Source organism: Diabrotica undecimpunctata, chromosome 7 (genome assembly GCF_040954645.1).
Source record: "Diabrotica undecimpunctata isolate CICGRU chromosome 7, icDiaUnde3, whole genome shotgun sequence".
Taxonomy (NCBI): Eukaryota; Metazoa; Arthropoda; class Insecta; order Coleoptera; family Chrysomelidae; genus Diabrotica; species Diabrotica undecimpunctata.
Genome location: NC_092809.1, coordinates 124,330,275 through 124,353,676, shown reverse-complemented (window position 1 = coordinate 124,353,676; position 23,402 = coordinate 124,330,275). Strand labels below are relative to the sequence as shown.

The window sequence follows — 23,402 nt, the reverse complement described above, 5'->3', positions numbered from 1 at the left end:
GAGAACTTGAGTAGATGCGATGGAGAGAAAATTAGAGAGTTAATGTCTCTGGTTTAAAGTAATATCGCAAAAGATTTCCAACACTCAAAAAAACTAAAACAATCTTTCTACTAAAACCTCTCATAGGTGGAGGGTTTTTGAGAGTAGAAATTTCATAGTACCATTTTATGTCTATGGTTTCCGTTAAAAATGTTCCTCAATCACGAAAAAAACGGAACAAGGTGAAGAAACTCTTTATAAAATAACCGCTAACTAGCAATAATGTGCTGGCCCTGACGATGGCGGTGGCGGAAGATATTCACGCGTTCCTCGTGGTCAATGCTAGAATTTTGTCTGCAATTGCAATATGTGCTCGCCATTTCACGCGAATCTTCTTAATAGTGAAGTTGTGTTTAGTGTAATGTTTACTTATTGAAAAATTTAGTAAGCGTCCCATATCCAATAATATAATCTCATTGTGATTATAAGATTATAAAAACAAAGCTAAAATATGGGGTGAATCATTTAGTTAGTTTCATTTTAACAGGTCGGATATTTCATTTGATGAATTTTATTTAACGGGATTTCTAAATAGAAGCAGATTCCCTGATGTATTTTAATGTCATAAAATGAAAGTAAATGGTTCTAATCTTAAAATATCGATTTGTATGCACTATTAGCATTTTAAAATAAATGATTCATAAAAGATTGGCATTATAAATGTGCACACTTACCGTATTACGTAATCTACATTCCCATAACATTAATTCATGCAACTACTGGTATTTAAACAACAAATAATACATTCACGAGATCGAGGTTCTATTAACATTTTATTACAAATTTATTTCTTTCGATATAATCATTAATATATGACTGTGGATTTAATACGGATGTTAGAATCACGATTATTAGCAAAGGGCAAATCCACTGGCGTAGGATATTTGTAGGATTAAGTAGGAATAATTGGAATTATACGGTTAAATATGAAAATAAGACTATAGCTATTTATTTATTATTATTATATTTATTTAGAACTTATAACGTATAGGTACTTCTTACATTTCTCAGGTACCAAATGTTGCCTTTTAACACAGAGGGCCTTTTCTACTTAAGTTATAAGTCAAGTACTATATGACCAGTACATCACAAAATTTATTTTATTCACACTCCATCTCAATAGCACTCTCAAATACATCAATTAACAAAAAGAGGTTTAAATCTTTGTATGTAGATATATTTATTTTCCTCAAATAACTTGAAAGTAATCCAGTAATTAATACATGACTTAATCTTAAATGTTTGAATTGTAGCCCTTGTTGTATTTGACAGTAACCCAAACGTTGTACAAATTCTTGTAGAACCTTGTTTATGCTTTCTTGAGAAATATTGTTTATTTCTTTACAAATTCTCAAATTCTTGTTTTTAATCTCCAATATTTGCATTTTTCGTTTTATAAACAACATTCTTTAAATGACCCCACATAAAATAATCCAAAGGATTGAGGTCTGGCGACCTCGCTGGCCATTCAATATGTCCACGTCTTCCAATCCACCTGTTCAGAAAAATGTCGTTTAGGTACCTTCGAACATCTATAACATAATGCGGAGGCGCACCATCCTGTTAAAACCATAAACTTTTATCAAAACCTCCAAGATTAACTGTACTGGGAGATAAATTAACTAAAGTAGGTACGAGATACCCACTTAAAAACTGAAGGTATACTGGCGCGTTTAAATTATTTTCGGGTCCAATGATTTTATTTCTTACAATGCTAGCCCATACGTTTATCTTTTGCGGGTATTGTGTATGATGTTCCCGCATCCAGTTGGAGTTTTCTTTTGCCCAGTATCTACAATTCTTACGGTTGACCTCTCCACTTAATTTGAATGTAGCCTCATCAGAAAAAATAATATTTTGAACCAAGAGAGGGTTTCGGTGGCCGTTATCCATCATTATTTCGCAAAATTGTATACTTTTATCTGGATCATCCTTGTTTAATTCCGTTGTTTTGCAAACATCAAGATCACTACTAACCTTACGAACAGAAGTGTGCGCATCTTCTTCAAAAGCAAGTAGAACATCTAATGTTGTAACATAATTTACAGAGGGACGACCTGATTTGCGTGCATTTTCAACCGTACCAGTTTCTCGAAATTTCTTTTAAATCTTACATACTGTTGACTGCGTGATGGGTATTTCTGGACATTTATCATGAAATAAATTACACACTTTCATCTGAGTTCGCGATTTATCTCCATACCCAATCATCATGAGTATTTCAATTCTTTGCTTTCCACTCAAATTCATTTCTACTTAAAATTAACTCTAAGCAATAATACAGAACATTCACGAATTAATACAATTATTGTACTAGTTAATTATTGTTACTGAACGTTACTAAAAATAATTACAGTTTACCAAAAACTAGAAGTAGGCTACTTTTTTGCAATTGATAATAAATAATTTATTTTCACCTTGTATAATGAAATTTTATTGTAAAATGCAGAACATTAAATTTAAAAATAGACGTGTTTCAGATTTTTTTAAAAAGGCTTTTCATTTAGGAAATATTGAATATATTCTATATTTGACGGACACACTGTATACCTTTCATAAAATATTTTTTAAATAATTTTTTTATAATCAGATAATGAGGAAAAAAGTAGAAATATATTTACAGATACGAGAAAATAAATAGAAATGAAATGAGTGGTAAACGGAAACAATGAAGTTACTGAAGAAACAAAAGTTGAGCGCCATTCAGTGAGACAGTACTAAAACTAAAAAGAAGTATTGTGAAGTACCTGAAACTACAATAATAACTACAATAATTACAGTGACGTAACTGTAGGGTGGCAGGAGTGGCAAGATGCCACGGGCCCCCGGCCGAACTCACAAGTGACCTAATATTTAGTAAAAACTATAAATTTAATAAAAAATATAGATTTTATATAACTACCTAAAATCAATTAACGGTATATACAATCAATATACAAATTCAAATAAATAATAAAAATTTAAAAGCATTCATAAGAAAAGGATTAATAATTTTAGAACGCATCCATCGCTTGCTTTATTTTTTGTCGCGGTGCTTATACCCCAGTCAAGGAAAAAAAAATCTGAAAAAAACTTATACAGATATTTAAAGGTTCTAAAAGGTCTATGAGGGGTAGGTGATCACAATTTTTTTATTAAACAATCGTAAACAGTAAAAAAAATATTTATGCCTATAAAACGTTTCTTAAAAATGTCAAAGTTATTATACATTTTTTAGACTATTTTTCAAACTATTTTTTAGTAACAAATTTAATAAAATGTTGAACTTTATTTTAATACATCTTAAAAATGTAGCCTTATAATAAAATTGATTGCGATTTACAAAATACATCTAGAGTGACTGTTTGGACAAGTACAGTTTTTTCAATTAATCTCTTTTCGGAATAAACAAATTCAATAACTTATAAATTATTTGGTCGATCTAGTTGAAATTCATCAAACTTTAACAACTCATTAGGGGCTGTTCATGTATTATGTAAACACTTAAGGGGGATGGGAGGTCTTTGCTTTGCTTATTTTTGATAATATGGGGGCGGGGGTCTAGATGGTGATTACATCAGCAGCAGTTATTTACTTTTTAAACATATTGCCACCCACACATTATATTTATATTTGAATTAGACAAATATTTATATTTGGAGGTGGCGTTACAATTAATGAACATTTCTTCTTCTTTAAGTTCCGTCTCCCGTTTGGAGGTTGAATATCATCATCACTATCTTTACTCTATCTACTGCTGCTCTGAAGAGTTCTATAGAACTGCATTTAAACCAGTCCCTTAAATTCTTCAACCATGACACTCTCCTTCTTCCTATACCCATTCGTCCCCTTATCTTTCCCTGTATTAGCAGTTCATATCGCTGTCCCCTCATTACGTGTCCCAGATATTGTAACCAGATAATGAACATTTAGTAAGATTCAATTTCGAGTTTGCAGGAAATGTGTTAGCTGAACTATTGAGTTTAAAGGATATTAATGGCTATCATGTTACTGCAAAATATGTTGGGCTGGGCGAAAAGATCTTCCTGATTACCCAAACATTAAAACTTAAACTTAAAACATTTCTAAAGGTCATCCACAAAAGAATATATACAAAATGTGAGGAACAAATAACAAGAACACAATTCGGATTTCGTGATGCTCTGGGAACACGGGAGGCCCTTTTTGCTGTACAGGTGCTATTTCAGAGATGCAGGGATGTGAATTGTGATATATACGTATGCTTTATAGATTACCAGAAGGCATTTGACAGAGTAAAACATGACAAATTAATGACTCTAATGCAAGAAATGGGAATTGACAATAAAGATCTTAGAATTATCAGAAACATTTACTACAATCAAACGGCCAAAATCAAAATAGAAGACCAGTTAACTGATAAAATTGCAATAGAACGTGGAGTACGACAGGGCTGTATTTTGTCTCCATTGATGTTCAATATTTATTCTGAATGGGTATTTAAGGAAGCTTTAGACGGTTGTGCGAAAGGAATACTAATAAACGGTGAATGGTTGAATAACATTAGATATGCAGATGACACTATAGTTTTTGCCGATAATCTGAATGACTTACAGATATTAACAAATCGCATAACAGAAGTCAGCAACAGATACGGACTAGCTCTTAACATAAAGAAAACCAAATTTATGACAATTAGTAAAAAACCAATACTAAACGCTCAACTTACAATCAACCAACAGAATATCGAAAGAGTCGAGCAATATACATATCTAGGCACCAATTTAAATAGCCAATGGGACCACTCAACAGAAATTAAACAGCGAATAATAAAAGCAAAAGCAGCATTCGTTAGAATGAGAACTATTTTCAACAGTCGAGACATATCATTAAAAACAAAATGCCGTCTATTGAACTGCTACATATTCACAGTTCTGCTCTACGGAATGGAAGCATGGACACTGACTGTTGCATCTATGAATCGGCTCGAAGCTTTCGAAATGTGGTGTTATAGGCGCATCTTACGTATATCCTGGGTTGACAGAGTTACTAATGTGGAGGTCCTGCGTAGAATGGGGAAAGAATGTGAAATTCTCATGACCGTCAAAACTAAAAAGTTGGAATATCTAGGTCATGTAATAAGAAATCAAGAACGTTACGGCCTTCTCCAGCTGATTCTCCATGGGAAAGTAAATGGTAAGAGAGGACCGGGAAGAAGGCGCATTTCCTGGCTTCAAAATTTGCGAAAGTGGTATAACACGACTACCACTGAACTGTTCCGCGCTGCAATAAGCAAAGTGAAGATAGCCGTGATGATCGCCAACGTCCGGAACGGATAGGCACTTTAAGAAGAAGACCCAAACATTAGATGGTGTTCAGAACATGTGCGTGAAAGCCAATACTTGCTTCAACAAACGGAATACATTAAAACAGGCATATAAAAATGTTTACGTAACATGGGGGGCTAAAGTTTCTATTAAGCGTGGTGTCAGACAGGGATGTGTTATGTCACCGATGTTGTTTAATACCTACACTGAACCAGTTTTTGAAATAGCGTTAAATAATCGCCGCGAAGGTGTTAAGATCGGTGGTGAAATTATTAACAACATCAGATACGCCGATGACACCGCAATAATGGCAGAGAGTCTAGAAGATCTTCAAACCCTGTTGAATGCTGTAAACAACGAATGCACTGAAAAGGGCTTAACAATCAACGCAAAAAAAACAAAATGGATGGTGGTCGGAAAAATTAATATCGACTCAGTACTAAGATTAGATAACAAAATCCTGGAAAGGGTGGAACACTTTAGATATCTGGGTAGCTGGATTGACTGCAGGGTTGAAAGTGACGAGGAAATTTCGACCAGAATAAAACTCGCACGGAAAAACTTTATTAACTGGCGTTCTGTATTATGCAGTAGAAGTCTGTCGTTGACCACACGTCTAAGAGTATTGAAGTGCTACGTCTGGTCCACTTTGTTCTATGGATGTGAAACCTGGACAACAAAAATAAAAAATCTTAACAAATTAGAAGCGTTTGAGTTATGGTGTTACCGTCGCATGCTCAGAATCCCGTGGACAGCACACATCTCTAACGAACGCGTGCTAGAGACCGTGCATAAAGAGCGAGCATTGATCAACATAATCAGAATGAGAAAGGTCCAATACTTCGGTCATATAATGAGAGGACCTAAATATCGCTTACTCCGGTTAATCATTCAGGGCAAAATCGAAGGAAAACGTTGGGTCGGAAGAAAACAACTGTCCTGGCTGGGTAACATTAGACAATGGACAGGTCGAACGGTCGAGGAACTGTTTCATCTAGCTGCCGACCGAGAATCATTTCATCAGCTTGTCAATATGACGATAGCCAACGCTTGAATACAAGCACGGCACACAAAGAAGAAGAACATGGGGGGAGGGGTAAGAACTTTGCTTACTTTTGCTTGCGAGGGGGATGGGGGTCCATAATTGTAATAAATCTGCTTACGTAATACGGAAACGGCCACTTTACTGCTACAATTTCATAATCTATTATATATTACAATAATTATCAATTACTGCAAAAAAATGGTTTTTTGAAATTATCTCGGTCAATTGTTTATATATTTTAATTTGAAAACTTAAACTAAAAGAACTGTCTTGACTCACGACTAGTTTACCGTGAGATATATTTGCTATAAAATATTATTTTATTAAATTAAAATAATATACGACGACAATTTTCATAGAACTATTTATTGCTTACTATAGTAAGCTACTATAAGTACTAAGTTTACGAAACTGAGTTTCGTTCGATACTACCAAAAATACATTACAAAATGCCTAACAGAAACCCCTAGTAGAGGGGGGGCTTTACTAAGAACTATATGATTTTACCTTGGAGTAAAAACGTAAATTAAAAAATCATTCATCCTTATCAGAACCATATACAGACGCAGCGGATGCGACAACAATAGATGACGGATTTGCCGGATACATACTTTTTAAAGGGAGGGATGAACAAATTTTTCTCAAAAATATGTCAAACAATTAAATATTTTAATCTTTTAATAGATTTCTGGAAACTAAAATTTACCCAAAACTTTAAAAATTACAACTATGAATAAAATAAAATCGAAAAATAATATGAACTAAATTATAATGAGATGGAACAAGAACGTTTTATAATCTACAACTTTTGTTTATTCCTTTTTTCTCTAAAATATACAAGAAACATTTTATAGGAAAATTATTTTTTTACTTTTCGTACGTCTTCACGGATTTGTCATCAGTTATCCTTTTTATAACCTTCAAATATCTGTGGAGATATTTGTTCTCACAACAAAAGAGAATGATTTCCGAAGTGGAGATTGAAACGTCAATAAACTTATTTTACACTTTAATTGTGGCTTATTCCCATTAAAATAGTAATTACAATTCACAACACTTCTTTACGCATTAACCTCGAGGCCTTTAAATCAAGTACTTTTGAAAGTCTTTATATCGAACCTTCAGAATCCCCACTTTTTATAAGACGGCAATGTGTAACATCGAAGATTTACAGATGATGCTAAATAGAGTAAATACAACTGGCAACCAATTTGGACTGAAGATCAATAGAAAGAAAACTAAATTTATGGTGATCAGTAAAAAGAACATTCAACATATAGACCTGAACATTGATGCCGAACGTATTGAAAGAGTACACCGATTTAAATATCTGGGATATACAGTAGGTGATAAGTGGCACCCAGACGTAGAGATTAAGATCCGAATTGAAATAGCAAGATCCAAATTTATCAAAATGAGAAAGCTCTTACGCAACCGCCACCTAAGCGTTAGCCTCTGATGGCGCGCCACGAAATGCTACGTACTCTCTACGCTACTTTACGGAGTTGAAGGGTGGACGTTAACGGCAGCAACTATAAAGAAGTTAGCGGCTCTAGAAATGTGGCTGTATCGACGCATACAGAAAATACCTTGGACAGACAGAGTGACCAACACAGAGGTATTAAGACGAATGGGTAAAGAGGTGGAATTGTTAACAACTGTTAAAAGGAGGAAAGCGTCATACCTGGGCCATGTGTTCCGTAATGATAAGTATAGTCTGCTATAGCTTATCGTGGAAGGCAAGATTGAAGGTAGAAGAGGTTTGGGCAGAAAGAAGAAATCCTGGCTGAAAAACTTGAGAGAATGGTTTCAAATACCAGAAGCTGCGAACATAATACATGCGGCACAAACCAGAGAAACCTATCGTTTGATGGTCGCCAACCTTCGGTAGAAGACGGCACATAAAGAAGAACGCAACGTGTACTATTATCTTCCTTCTCTAGAATTTCTGCTAATTCAAAATCCCAGTAATAAACTAAACTCATGCTCCTCACTTTGTCCCAGATAATAATCACCCTCGAGTACATTCTTTCTTTAATATTTTAAAAACTTTGCTATAAAGCCACAACTCCTGTTACTACATCCAGAATCCCCCTGTGGACCAAAAGGCTACGTAAGCTAATTTAAATAAAATAAAAGTTACGTAAAATAAAAATTAAACTGTAATTATTTTGGTGTATTTATGCAGAGTATTTAAATATGGTATAAAAAGCTTTGGAACATTATTATTTTCATAATTAAAAAGCAAAAAATAAAAACCAATTAAGCTATCACCAAACTAATATTGAAATATGATTGATTTTTCAACAAATTGCCAAAGCTAATAGTGCTCCTTACCAAATTGGCTGCCTACGCCAGTGTTAGAGATTGATTCATCACAAGTTTCTCACGCGCTAAACGAAGGAGATCCTCCTTTATTTTTATACTAACTGTGGTGGTATTATTTATTTTTATATTATGAACACTATTAGTTTAATCCTATATTGTGGTTTTCTTCCAAGTAATCACACACTTTTATTGTTCAAGGGGCTTGCAACAAATCTTCATTTTGACGTAATAATGTTTTATAGTTTGTTGAAGGCGGCCGTTTGCCTTCAAACGGCAACAAAGTTCATGGTGTATTATGTATGCATTATAATATTAAACCATTTATGTGTATAACAAGTAATAAGTTTTATGCTTTGTTTAAACACAAAATCCATTCGGACCCAGATGATATAAGTACATTGCATGTTAAAGATACTGCTAAGAATGTAAATAGTGATTACCTACAAGAAATTCAAACAAATTAGAAAATCCTTAAGTCATTGAAAGTTTTCTTTCCTAAAGTCATTGAATTAGAAAAAGCGTCTAATGAAATACTTATAAGCAAATCTAAGAAGTTGTCTTGTCTATAATACAGATGCTTAGACGTCTTTGTCCAAATTATTGTTTACATTTTCAAAGCTTTTATACTGACGTTTTATTACTTTTTCTCTATAGTAAAATGCTGAGGCGAGCGTCACGAAAGTAGCGCCACGATATAGAGTGCTTTGTGCGCTAGTTCTACTACAGAAGCGCCTTTCTAAGACGTAAACAGTTGGAAGGGCCCATTTACGCGACGAAGAGAGTCCGTTATACAAAATATAAACTTTTTCACAAGGTTATTAGCTAACAGTAATTTTATATAATTCTTAAATATTATTTTTTTTGTTTATTTAAATCATCATATCAACTGGACCTGTTGAATCATTAATAATATAAACATAAACATAAATAAATCAAAAAACTTATAAATTCGTTTAAGAAACATCCTGAAAAAAAGAACCAGTTAATGCAAATTATTCAAAAAACAAAGTTATTATATCGGCAATAAATATCTCACCAAAATTTAGTCGAAAATACACTGAAAATAGAAGGAAAAATATGAAATCGTACTAAGTCGAAAATACGATTTAATTTGTAATAAAATATTTCACGGAAAATATTCGAAAATGCTGAAATAAATATAATTAAATCCAAATTGTACTAAGTCTCGCTAGAGAACTTAAAAAAATCCTGAAATAAAAGGATAGCGGTTAGGTGCAATAAAAAGAGTTTCTGGGAACTAAATCTACCAGAAGGTCTCTAATGCCAAGAAGGCTGGTTCTGCGGATCCCTGTCCAGACCAGGACGAATTTTTGGCCGTCGTGCACCTATATCTATATGAAATTAATTAGGTCAAGTGCTCCATGGCGCTCTGCCATTGGAGCTTGCACGACAGCCAATGCTCAATTTCGGGCAATACCATTGGCTGTAATTATGGTTGCAATTTGACAAATCGTAAAACCAGAATTGAGCTATTGGCGACATATCCTATTCTTTCTTACTTAAAGATTCTAATCCCCACAAATGGAATATACTTTGATTACTATGTAGATATCTATGTAAATAACATTCCGTGCATTTTTACAGAAAGAGTAGATTTTCCGATGTTTTTGATGAAATTTAGTTTTGTAATTGCTTGCCAAATCATGTCTATTTGCTTTGATTTACTGCTACTGTTTATCTTAATTATGCACAGAAATAAATATATTAACCTAGTTCCTTCTCGTCTTTTTTTGGAAAATGATACCAATTTCTTAAATTGTCATTATGTATGATCAGATTGATCAGTTTTGACACTACTACCTAATTCACATACCTCCTTCGATTATTTTAACATCTCTTGTGGTTTTATTATAATATTGTGCACCAGTACAACGTCAGTAACACAGTACAAATGTAACATAAAACTATACTAAGTTTGAATATTAATGATAGAATAGGTTTTCTGATACAGTTTATTTGCATTTTATATTATATTGTATTTAGCCCAGTCTGGTTATGCAAAAATCATCGATTTCGCGGCAAAATTTTTCGCAGATATCTGATGATTTTAAGACATAGGTGAGAGTTCTTCTTCTTCTTCTTAGTCGTTAACCTGATGCAGGTATCGTGATATCATGAAGCTATTAACTAAATTTCCCAATGTTCCTCCACGTTTTTCTATCTTCTGCCATTCTAGCACATTCTGACAATGGAGCGCCAATGGTAGCAACAATATGGTCCGTGTATCGTGTGGGAGATCTACCTCTGTTTCTTTTGCCTTCTACTTTTCCCTGGATGGTAAGTTTTTCAAGACCATTTCTTCGAAGGACATGTCCAAAATAGCTTATTATTTGTTCTGATATTTGTGTTCTTAGTCTTTTCTTTATGTTTAGCTGGTCCAGTATGGATTCATTTGTTCTTCGGGCCACCCATGGTATTCTCAGCATTCGTCTCCAGCAGTACATCTCAAATACATCTATGTTCTTTTTGTCTTTCTCAGTAAGGGTCCAGCATTCCGATGCATAAGTAAAAACTGGAAAAACTAGACTTCTTACTAGTCTCATTTTTGTATCGGTAGTTATTTCATGGCTTTTCCAAATTTTTGTTAATTTTGCCATAGCGCTTTTTGCGATTGCTGACCGCCGCTTTATTTCTTCAGTACAGCCTCCTTTGTTGGTTATTAATGAGCCCAGGTACACAAATTTATCTACAACAGCGATGTTGTTTATCATGACCAGATGATTTTGATTGTTGTTAGCTCTGTCAATTATCATGATTCTCGTTTTATCTCTGTTTATTTTAAGACCCATCGTTAAGCTTACGTCTTCTATCCGTTGTAGCAGGTGAATCAATTCAGCTTCAGAACTAGCGGGGATAGTAGTATCATCTGCATATCTCAAGTTGCAAATCTTCTTCCCGCCAATGGTGATGCCACCGTTCCAGCCCTCAGTAGCTTTCCGCATTATCCATTCACCATAGATGTTAAATAGAATTGGGCTTAGTATGCAGCCTTGTCTCACGCCCTTTGTGACCCTGAAACTATCGGTTAGTTCCCCATTTATTCTAACTCTGGCATAATTGTTATTGTACAGGCTTTTAATTAGCAGTATCAGATGATTGATGACTCCCATTTCAGACAAAACCTGCCACATTTTACTCCAGTTGACCAAATCGAAAGCTTTACTATAATCTATGAAGCACAAATATGTTGTGATGTTAAATTCTCTGGATTTTTCTCTGGTGAGAGTGAGAGAGAGGTGAGAGTTACTAGATGACAATAGATGAAAAAGTACTCGTATTTTTACCTTGCGTTTTTTTTAGTAATTTATGGTCACAATTTGATTTTTGGTCTATAAGTTTTTTCCCTTTATTTCCCTATATTTTACATAAACAATATTTATATCATTTTTTTATATCAAGAATGTCTTTATTTTCCCGTTTATTAAATTAAAATTAATAAATAATTTACGGAGATATTTGCAAAAAAAAACAGTTTTTTGCATTAATTTATAAATTTTATTAATTTTTTAATAACAAAATAAAATGTTATTAATACATTTGAACATCGAGGAATTACCAATTTGTGCTAAATTTCTCCCCGATTGGTCGGAAATTATTTACATAATAAACGTTTGAAAAAGGGGTACGTTTTTTACTTTACTAAGTATTTAAAACATATCCAGGGAGTATCACAAAATTATCAGAATTTAAAAATATCTCTAATGTATTTATAGCATTTATTGAAAATTTTGAGAATTTGATGATATTATTATACACTTGATATGATTTGGATACTTGATGATTTATAACTCTGTCTTTTTTTGCAAGTTGCTGTTTCTGAGAATCATGAGTGGAATCTGATAACCTAGGTACTATATCCATATCAATCCATATGTTTCATTTTGCAATCTTATAATACTTGGCAATTCAAAGAAATCCATTCTTTCCTGTTTCAGAAGTCTTCTTTAATCAATAGCAGCCATATCTCTTGGAAAACGTTGATTGATCCCAGTTTTAAACTTTCCAGATGATAACAACATTTGCTTAAATCTAATGACTAGACCAAGTAAAGGATAGGAGTGAAAAAAAAGATAGAAGAAAAATTAATAAATAATATTTGAATAAAAAGATTTAAGATAGGGAAAATTAAAACAATTTTTTAATAAAACTAGAGTTTCCGGCCTCGAAATTGTAAAAAGGTTATAGGATAATAAACTTACCTCTCTTCCATAACTATTTTTTTTAATTCTCAAATAATATCCCTACTTCGCGCCATGTTCTATTTCGTCAATTTCTTTAAGGCAAAATTTGATGTCAAATTGTGCTTTACACATGTCAAATTTGACCTTGAAGTGACTTCATGAATTTCTTCCTGAATTTATTGTTGGTGTAAAGCCCGTATAACATATTATATCAAGACCATGATTGTCTCGAAATTTATTCTTTTTTATTAATTATTGGCAATATATTATTGTCTTTCCCGTACTATATGATCTAAATTTACTTTTATGTAATTATGTTCATGTTAGTTTTACTCAACTTACTAGCTTAATAGCTCATCGTGTTTGCTTACTTTCAGGTGAATAGGACAGCGGATCGTTTAAGTCAAAGCTTTCATCCAAAATAGCCGCCAATTCGTGAAATATACTTTAATTTAGTATACACATTATTTGAGTCACTTTTTTTTCGAACCCAAGAAGTATAATGTTCAAAATTGATTTCTGGCTTTAAGTTGGATTTCGTGAGAAGAGCCTAATTTGACTAATGGATAAGTATTATCATAGCTGGCAGCTCAGTGACGTTAATTCGTGTTTTTCGATCGTAATATGTGAAGACATCCGAAAATGGAGCATATCTGTTTATTACCCGCGAAATAACATATCCTTTTCTTTTCATTCCCAAATTTCAAAATTGTGCTGAATACAAAAACCTAGAAAATCAATTTATATATATAATAATAATAATGATAATATATTTAATAATCACGTTTGATTTTCTTATAAATCAATAATTGGTATTGGTAATAATAATTAATTGGTATATCTTTCTATTGTTTATGACTTTTATTGCAAACCAGTGATTTTGCCCATCTTCATGCGACCATTGATCCAATCAATTGCCTTCTACAGTCACTCCACTCATTTTTTTCTGACTTGTATTTCTCTTAATTTTTTTCTAACTGAAGTTGCCATTCATACGTTGAGACACGGTCACTTCTACTGACCGCTTCCTCAAGAGTTTGCATACTTTGACGAGCTTGGCGAAATACAGCTTTTTGTGACAACCTCGCGTGTCATTTTTCCTCAGTCTCCAGATCTCGATCTCAACGAAGCCGCACCAAGTCATTCACCATTCTACTAGTGGCTTTCTTTGGAGTTTCGTGACATTGGTGTGCCTGCCGAAATACTAAATACTCGATCTAGGCTTTCAACGTCATCTTCCAATAATCTTCGTGTCCTCTGTGACGTAGATTTCTCTCTTCTTTGCGATGTCACCGCTTATGTTCCGCTTCCTGAGTTCATTGTTCTTCATTTTGCTGAGCTCTAACTTCCCTACTTTGAGCATTCCTAGCTTCTTTTGTTCTTTATCGGTATTATATGTTTTTGGTCTCACCACATTCGCAGCCAAAAATTTTAAAACCAAACTTTCAAAACAATTAAAAATTAAATTTTTGAAATAATGTAACGAAATAGCATACTTCCGATGATACGTGTCACAATTCTCCGAAGGATGAATCTAGAATATAAAATCGATGGCGTTCTCAATAGCGCCCAATAGCGACGAGGCAAATAGAGATGGACCACTTCAGATGATTCTTGAATTATACTTTTGAAAAATATATGCAGCGCTGTTATTAATAAAGTTTAGTTGACAAGATATCATACTGTCAGCGTATAAATAAATATATTTACATAAATTAGAACCGCTTGTTTTATTATACACGCTACAGTTGGTGTTACGGTGTGAGGTAATTTATTTATTTAAATTTATCAGTAGCCCAAAGTTGGAAGAGTACTAAGATTAGAAGATGGCCCTCGATCTTTGCTGTATACGGTGACCAGAAAGTCGTATACAGACAAGGCAAGTTACGAGGATATATATGCCCTTCAAGGACAGTAGACTGTTATGTCTTTCTGGGGGGTTAATGCAGAGCTGGAGAGTCGTGTAGATTCCCCCATCCTGGGCCTTTATGTAAAGTTGCTGATCGGGAAGATCAGATCTAAGAGGGAAGCAATGTAACGAAATAACATACCTCCGACGAGTGGTACATGTCACAAGTCTCCGAAGGATGAATCTAGAATATAAAATCGATGACATTCTTAATAGCGTCTACCTTCGAAACCCTACGGACGAAGCGAAGAAAGATGGACATGATTCTCGAATAATACTTTTGATGTATATATATATATATATATATATATATATATATATATATATATATATATATATATATATATATATATATATGAAGCGCTGTTATGAGTTAAATTTAGTTGACTATAGCTTATAAATATATATATATATATATATATATATATATATATATATATATATATATATATATATATATATATATATATATATATATATATATATATATATATATATATATATATATATATATATATATATATATATATATATATAATCTTTGCAGATTAGTTAAATAGTAAACTCTTAAATATTGGGGAAATCTGCAAGAAATACTCTAATGTGTATCAATTGTTTCGCCGAACGTTTTCGCCAAAGAGAATTAATTTGGCTTCTTCAGGGCTGAAAGAGAATAAATTATAATTAGCTACCATATATTATCTATTAAAACATTATTGATCTTACCGTAACTTAGAATTGTAGAGTTAGAATATTAAAAAACTTTGCTAGTAACATATTGGTGTTTTTTGTTACTATGTGCAAAAAAAGTTTTTTATAAGAATTGAAATGTATGGTAGCTTCGAACTTGACACGTAAAGGCTTACCCAAGGTTAATCGAAAAACCCAATGCAACTACATTTAAAAGGAGGTATTTCTTTGAAATGTCGGCAATAACTAAATTTTGATTTTAAATAGTTAAAAGTGAGGTTCTGTTTAAGCCAGAACGCAAGCGCTGACAACTTCATTATAATTGGTATGAATCTTTATGTCGTTAAGGTTCATTGGTAAAAAACGAATAAATTTAAATCCCATTAAAGGGAAATATAATTGTGATTTTCTTTATTTAATTATATTATATTGTTCATGTATTATTGAATCTTATTGAGACGTATCTAAGAAAAGCAAGGGAATGTTATATATTTTTTGTTAATGAAAATTAATTATAAAGGTATGTTAGTTGTTAATGGATATATCAGTCAAATTAGTAATCTGTGATATAGTATTGTTCTTGGTATCTGATTTAAGTAACAGGTGGTATATATCGCTTAGATTCTTGATGTCACTCTTAACATTAATGGAGAAATCGTTAAGAAAAATATAAGACATTTCAATGAACTCTCTTTTAGATTTATTGTTCTCACGGTGGAGAATTGTGGTGTTGGTATAGTCCATGAGATGACCAGTGGAATGGACATGTTTGGCTAATGCACAACGGTCAGGGTGAAGTCGAGAATCACTTTTGTGTAGTGTAATACGTGATTTCAATAATTGAGATGTTTGACCGATGTAGGAATTGTTGCAAGAGAGACATGGAATGTTGTAGACAATATTACTAAGCCTATCTATGGGAGTCTTATCTTTTATCTTAGAATAAAGATTATTAATTGTTAGGGCTGATCTACAAGCTACATTAAGTTTAATGTTGTTATTATTATTGCCAAAGCTATTTTCAACACTTTTCAGAATCCTTGTTAACCCCGGAGTGATATCTCTGAAATATGGTAATGAAAAATATTTGTTTATAGGAGTATCAGAGACTGGGTTCCCACTTAAGACATCAGGATCAGCATTGTTAGTCGCGAAGGAAGGTGAAATATCTTCGTCATAATTTAATACTAATTTAATACTATCCATGACGAAGATATTTCACCTTCCTTCGCGACTAACAATGCTGATCCTGATGTCTTAAGTGGGAACCCAGTCTCTGATACTCCTATAAACAAATATTTTTCATTACCATATTTCAGAGATATCACTCCGGGGTTAACAAGGATTCTGAAAAGTGTTGAAAATAGCTTTGGCAATAATAATAACAACATTAAACTTAATGTAGCTTGTAGATCAGCCCTAACAATTAATAATCTTTATTCTAAGATAAAAGATAAGACTCCCATAGATAGGCTTAGTAATATTGTCTACAACATTCCATGTCTCTCTTGCAACAATTCCTACATCGGTCAAACATCTCAATTATTGAAATCACGTATTACACTACACAAAAGTGATTCTCGACTTCACCCTGACCGTTGTGCATTAGCCAAACATGTCCATTCCACTGGTCATCTCATGGACTATACCAACACCACAATTCTCCACCGTGAGAACAATAAATCTAAAAGAGAGTTCATTGAAATGTCTTATATTTTTCTTAACGATTTCTCCATTAATGTTAAGAGTGACATCAAGAATCTAAGCGATATATACCACCTGTTACTTAAATCAGATACCAAGAACAATACTATATCACAGATTACTAATTTGACTGATATATCCATTAACAACTAACATACCTTTATAATTAATTTTCATTAACAAAAAATATATAACATTCCCTTGCTTTTCTTAGATACGTCTCAATAAGATTCAATAATACATGAACAATATAATATAATTAAATAAAGAAAATCACAATTATATTTCCCTTTAATGGGATTTAAATTTATTCGTTTTTTACCAATGAACCTTAACGACATAAAGATTCATACCAATTATAATGAAGTTGTCAGCGCTTGCGTTCTGGCTTAAACAGAACCTCACTTTTAACTATTTAAAATCAAAATTTAGTTATTGCCGACATTTCAAAGAAATACCTCCTTTTAAATGTAGTTGCATTGGGTTTTTCGATTAACCTTGGGTAAGCCTTTACGTGTCAAGTTCGAAGCTACCATACATTTCAATTCTTATAAAAAACTTTTTTTGCACATAGTAACAAAAAACACCAATATGTTACTAGCAAAGTTTTTTAATATTCTAACTCTACAATTCTAAGTTACGGTAAGATCAATAATGTTTTAATAGATAATATATGGTAGCTAATTATAATTTATTCTCTTTCAGCCCTGAAGAAGCCAAATTAATTCTCTTTGGCGAAAACGTTCGGCGAAACAATTGATACACATTAGAGTATTTCTTGCAGATTTCCCCAATATTTAAGAGTTTACTATATATATATATATATATCACTCGTTTTATTATACACGCTACAATAATAAACTTCTTCCAAGGAACATAAAGCTTTAAATTATTTTACTTAATAAATCTTACCTTAAAATTATAGTAACCAATATTTTTGGCAATTTTGCGAAAAAATTAATTACTGATAAAGTACTAAAATCTCCGAATAAGGATATTTGAATCATCAATTTGTAATATATCATTTGAACAAATTAGTAATAAATTAACAGTATCACTTTATGAACAAAATATGATTGAATAAAGCAACTCAGTAGGTTCAAATGTCAGTTGGTAGTTCCAGATTTCTTGCCTAGGTGGCGCTAGAAGTTATCGTCCCGGACAAATTGCGTTTTCACTTGACGTGCCATTATAGCCTTTTATTAGATTAGATATTGCTTTATTTTATATTAAAACCGTATCCGTACATTTTGCGGCACTTAAAAATGTTTTTGGCTTGTTACTCTATAGAGTTTTATTAAAGTATCTGGTGATCTGATAAGTAACCAACTTCGCCGATTGAGGGGCTGCGATTATAAAAAAAATGTTAGTTCAAGAAAGCCTAACCTTTTTTTAGGCACAGATGTTAAATTTTAGCTCGATGCAGCCATTAGTATATTTTCAAGAGCTGCATAAAATTGACGTGCTTGGAAAATTGAGCACATTATCTCATTCGATCTCTCATTAAACACTATTATTTGCGGAATAAGACGGCCAAGCAAAGGGCGACGAAATAATACTCTTTCAAACTACACTGTCAAATTCCACATATCTGTATTGGAGGAACCACATACTGGAAGGCACTCCCATGCAGTTACACCGGAAGATGTGAAGAAAATCCATGAAATAATTTTAGGTAATCGTAAACTTAAGAAAGACGCCACAACAATTAGTAAAGAGAGCACTAGTCATATTTTGAACGAAGTTTTAAATAGGAAAAAATTATCCTGCTAATGGGTGTTACATTTACCCATTGACCAAAAACATGATTGTGGAACCACTTCTCAGAAGTGTTTAGACCGTATGAAGCACAATTCGTCAGACGTTTGGTATCGATTGGTAACCGGTGATGAAATCTGGATTCACTTCTACACGCTAGAGAACAAAACAAACGAACGGCAACGAACTCAAGTCAGCAAAAGTGCTCCAAACGGTCAAGAGTAGCTCAATATGTCAAAAAGGTTATGGTCATTGTATTTTAATATTACAAAGGCATAATTTTAATTAGCTATCTTAAAAAAAGTAAAACTACTAACGACTATTATTACTGCGCGTTATTGGACAAACTGAAATAGCAACTTAGTGAGAAACGGCCTCATATACAGAAGAAGAAAGCGTTTTTTTTGTTGCCATTTTACAATGGCAAAAATTCATGAATTGGGACTCGAATTCCTTTTTCATCCAAGTTATTCTCCTGATTTGGTTCTCTTCGATTATTATGTGTTCCCAAATTTAAACAGACAAAGAAGTTGGAATATCGCTGGACTTTTTGTATTAAGCTAAAAAAAACTATATCGAATAAAATAAAAAAACTTTCTGGATGTTATTTTATAACAAAGGTTACTGATCAGACCACCAAATATCTTCAACAGAGTCAATTTTTCTTTCAGTGTAATTAAAACAATGGTACTAACCTTTGAGAAAGTGGTCGTTCTTGTGAATAGTTGTACTCTAATTTTGTTGATTAAGATGGCTGTCCTTATCATTAGTAGCAACTAGGATTATCTTCTTAGGATATGTTGTCAGGTCCTATGTCATATTCATGCTTCAGCTACGAGATCTGATTAATTTTTTAGGTGAAGGAAAGTGGGATAATAAAACACTTAACCATTAGAAACATTTTTTATTTTACAATTAGGTACGTAAACATTTTTACATTTGCATTTTTTTATACGGAAAACTGAAGGACTTTTTGCATTTTCACGAAAAGTACACAGTTCAATAAATGTTATAGAAAACTCACAAGATATTAGTCTTAAGTTGTTACAAACTATAAAGCAATATATTATTTTTAACTGTACAGAACTTTTTCGAAACTAAAACCTAGTCATTGCACTATACCTAAAATTAAGAGTGAGATTTTACTGAAAAAATAAATATAAACCAAACGGATCAACAATTAAAACGTTTTGTATAAAAATAATTATTTATTTTTTTTTTTTGGAAAACAAAAATTTTTTTTTTAAATTATTTATAAGGTTTTTCGGTAATGGTTGTGTTATTTTTGTAATAGTTAATATTAAAGCTTAATTTAACATTTAGTCTTTTAGACCCAAAAGTCTTATTTAAACTTTGATATTAAGTTACAATTATTTGGATTTATTACCAAAAAATTGTTTTTTATTTAACAAAGTCTTTAGTCCATTTTTCATTTTGATATAGTACAGAGTTAAAAAAGAAAAGATGTAAAGATTTTTTTATTTCTTGCGAATATTTTACATACATCAAATAATGTGAAATGTAAAATTTGTATAATATTACCTTTTCTTTATTTTTTAAAGTGCCTATTGCATGTCATCACTATGTAGAATTAAATATTTTTGCGAAATTTATTCAAAAACTTGTACATATGATTTAAAAAAATTATAATTTGCATTTAAAAACTGATGAATTCATGACTGTTGATACTTCGCCTAATCTGGCAACGCTGTACGTTACATTATGAAACAAGTAATTAAAGCCGTGCGACAGAACTTGTAGGAGACTTCCTCTACAACCAAAACTAAATTTTGTTAATGAACGCGCAACTCACGTTTCAAAATATAATTGTCTCACTCTTAACATGATCACAAATTGTATTCCATACAATCATTTGTTAAAGTTGTTTTAATACATAAAATAAAATAGATTTAGACTAGACAGCGGTAGTCTTGGCTTACTATCTAATAAGTTTAATAATACATTGTATAATAAATATTATTAATTCTAAAGATATATTTACAAAACATTAAAAACGCAATAAATACTGTGTGTGAAGAAATTTTAAAGGCGACTAAATACTAGTATCTGCTACTGAAACAACTACAGGTTGTATTGGCTGGGTAGTGTATGCTCCTGTAATAAAAAATAACAATATTATAGAAAAAGTTTCTTTTTAAAGATTATTTTTATGTATTAGATTAATCTGTCACACCTTAAGAGTCGGTTAAAAATAAGAGTTTGATATTTTTAAATCAGTAGAAACCAAGAAATTAAAAGATGTATTGAGACTTTAAAGGACTTCTAACATACAAAAATAAAAAAGTAATGAAATGAAGAAAAAATACAAGAGAACTACGTAAAGTTTAAAACATGACAACAGTGGCGTAAATACATCAGTCTCAGCGACAGACTTTTGGGGGAATAGTTGTTTATCCATCGTGTTTTTACTAATTAAGGCTGTTTTATCGGTGCATCAAAACCTAGAGACAGTGTTTTCTCTGTTATTTACTGACAAAATGTCTCGAAATTTGGACACGTTATTCGAAATTATGTTGCCTTTAAACTGATGGTTTTACTTTTTTTATTTTTTCGAAACTTCTGTTGAAAAATTTGAATATACTGTTTAACGTTCTATTATAACCAAACTTTTTACGCCCTTCACTCGAAAGAGTTTTTTTTTCTGTAATCGTTGATTTTTGTTTCACCTTTCTGTGTCCAGTAATAATCGAGAAAAGCGTGTTCCAACTTTAAAGAAAATTGCCTAAAAATACTGAAATCTAATAGTGAAACGTGTTACTCATCATTGGGCTTAGTTTCATCGTTATCGCCTTCGTGACGTCAAATCTCATGAACGTACGGTCAGTTAGTTCGTGTTAAAACTAATTTGAATGGAGAATAATGTATTTGTTGTCATTAAACTACCCGTCGGCCGGCGGCACTGAGTAAAGATGGTCTCGCGTAAGCAGTGTAGAAAAGTAAGTGATACGCCCATTTCAAATCGCAGTTGGCTTGAACTGCTAAAACAGCCTTAATTACAATTTTATTTGAACTTACAGCAGGTTTGATAAACCTCAATGCAAATAATTAATAAAGTTTAAAAAACAACCATTTTATTCAATTCCGTTCTTTTTCATTCCGATCTATTCCGTTCCGCGATAATATGCGGCCCCCTTTAGTGTACTTCGTGCATAAACTAAGGTAATCATAGGACTCACCGCTGTATCACCGAGATGTTAAAGAAAGCTTTGTTATTAGTTCGACTGATAATGTAGAGGACCAATACGACTATATAAAAGAATGTTTAAAGGGTGCAACAGAAGAAGTGTTGGGCAAGTATGAAAAGACAGCACAAAGAATGCCCTATTGGTGGGATGAAAAAATCGAAGAGAAAATAAAAAATGAAACGTGATAAATACAACACATTTCTGGACGTTAAAATAGACCAAAGTAAGCACGAATACCAAACAGCCCAAAGAAAGGTATGAAGGGCAATAATAAAAAAGAAATACGAATGCTGGGAGAAAAACTGCTCCAGAATTAACACCTAAGAGGAAGCAGAAGTACCGAAATCTGGAAAGTACCTAAGTCTCTTCAAAAAAAAGACTAAAGACTCACGTAGACCTATTACTCGACGTGAATGGGACGAACACTTTGAAAAACTACTGACGGAGGAAAGGGCAGAATATCTAAAAATTAACACAAACACATTCTTATGTACAAGTAAATAAAATAGCATCCCCACTTAGGATTGTCAGTAAAAAAGTAAAACGAACATGTCAAATGTTGAAAACGGAAAATTATCAGGTCCAGGTAATATCCCACCAGAACTACTAAAATACGGAACCGACAAACTATACAGGCAGCTAACCACCATATATCAAAAATGTATAAATGGAGAGAATATACCGGAAAAGTGGAGAGCTTCAGTTGTATCAATCATACATAAAAAGGGAGCTAAAGACATAGGTAACAACTACCGAGAAAAGTAGTTTTAGGCGTTATCTCGAGAGTTAATTAATAAAAAGACGAATAATTAATAAAAAAAGAGAATAAAGGGAGAAAAAATACAGTGATATGGAGGCCGAAGAACAAGCTGGCTTTAGAGCAGGTAGATCTACTTCCGTTGTTTTACAATTACCCAACAAAAACGGCACGAAACCAAGCAATATACCTTCTATGCGTAGATCTTCGAAAAGCATGCGACAGTGTACCACAACCAAAACTCTGGGAAGCTTTGGAAAAAACAAACATCAACGAAACTTTAATCAAGACAGTGGAAGAACTCCATAAAAATAACACGAGTAAAATAAAAATTGGCCAAGAAATATCCAAAGGGTTTGTGATACACAAAGGACTTAAACAAGGATGCTGTATGGCCCCAACTTTGTTTAAGATATATTTGGAGTAAGCGCTGAAGACGTGTAAAAAGGAATGTAGTGGTATGGGAATCCTGGGAGTGA

At 32.6% G+C, this 23,402-nt stretch overlaps 1 protein-coding gene across 1 annotated transcript in view; it reads right to left on the bottom strand.

Annotated features, from left to right (window-relative positions):
• Positions 1-20,888: 20,888 nt before the first annotated feature.
• Positions 20,889-23,402, bottom strand: part of LOC140446964 (protein drumstick-like) — a 40,719-nt gene continuing 38,205 nt past the window's right edge. Inside the window, 1 exon segment of the mRNA XM_072539556.1 lies at positions 20,889-21,075. The gene's annotated coding sequence lies outside the window, so the exon portion shown is untranslated.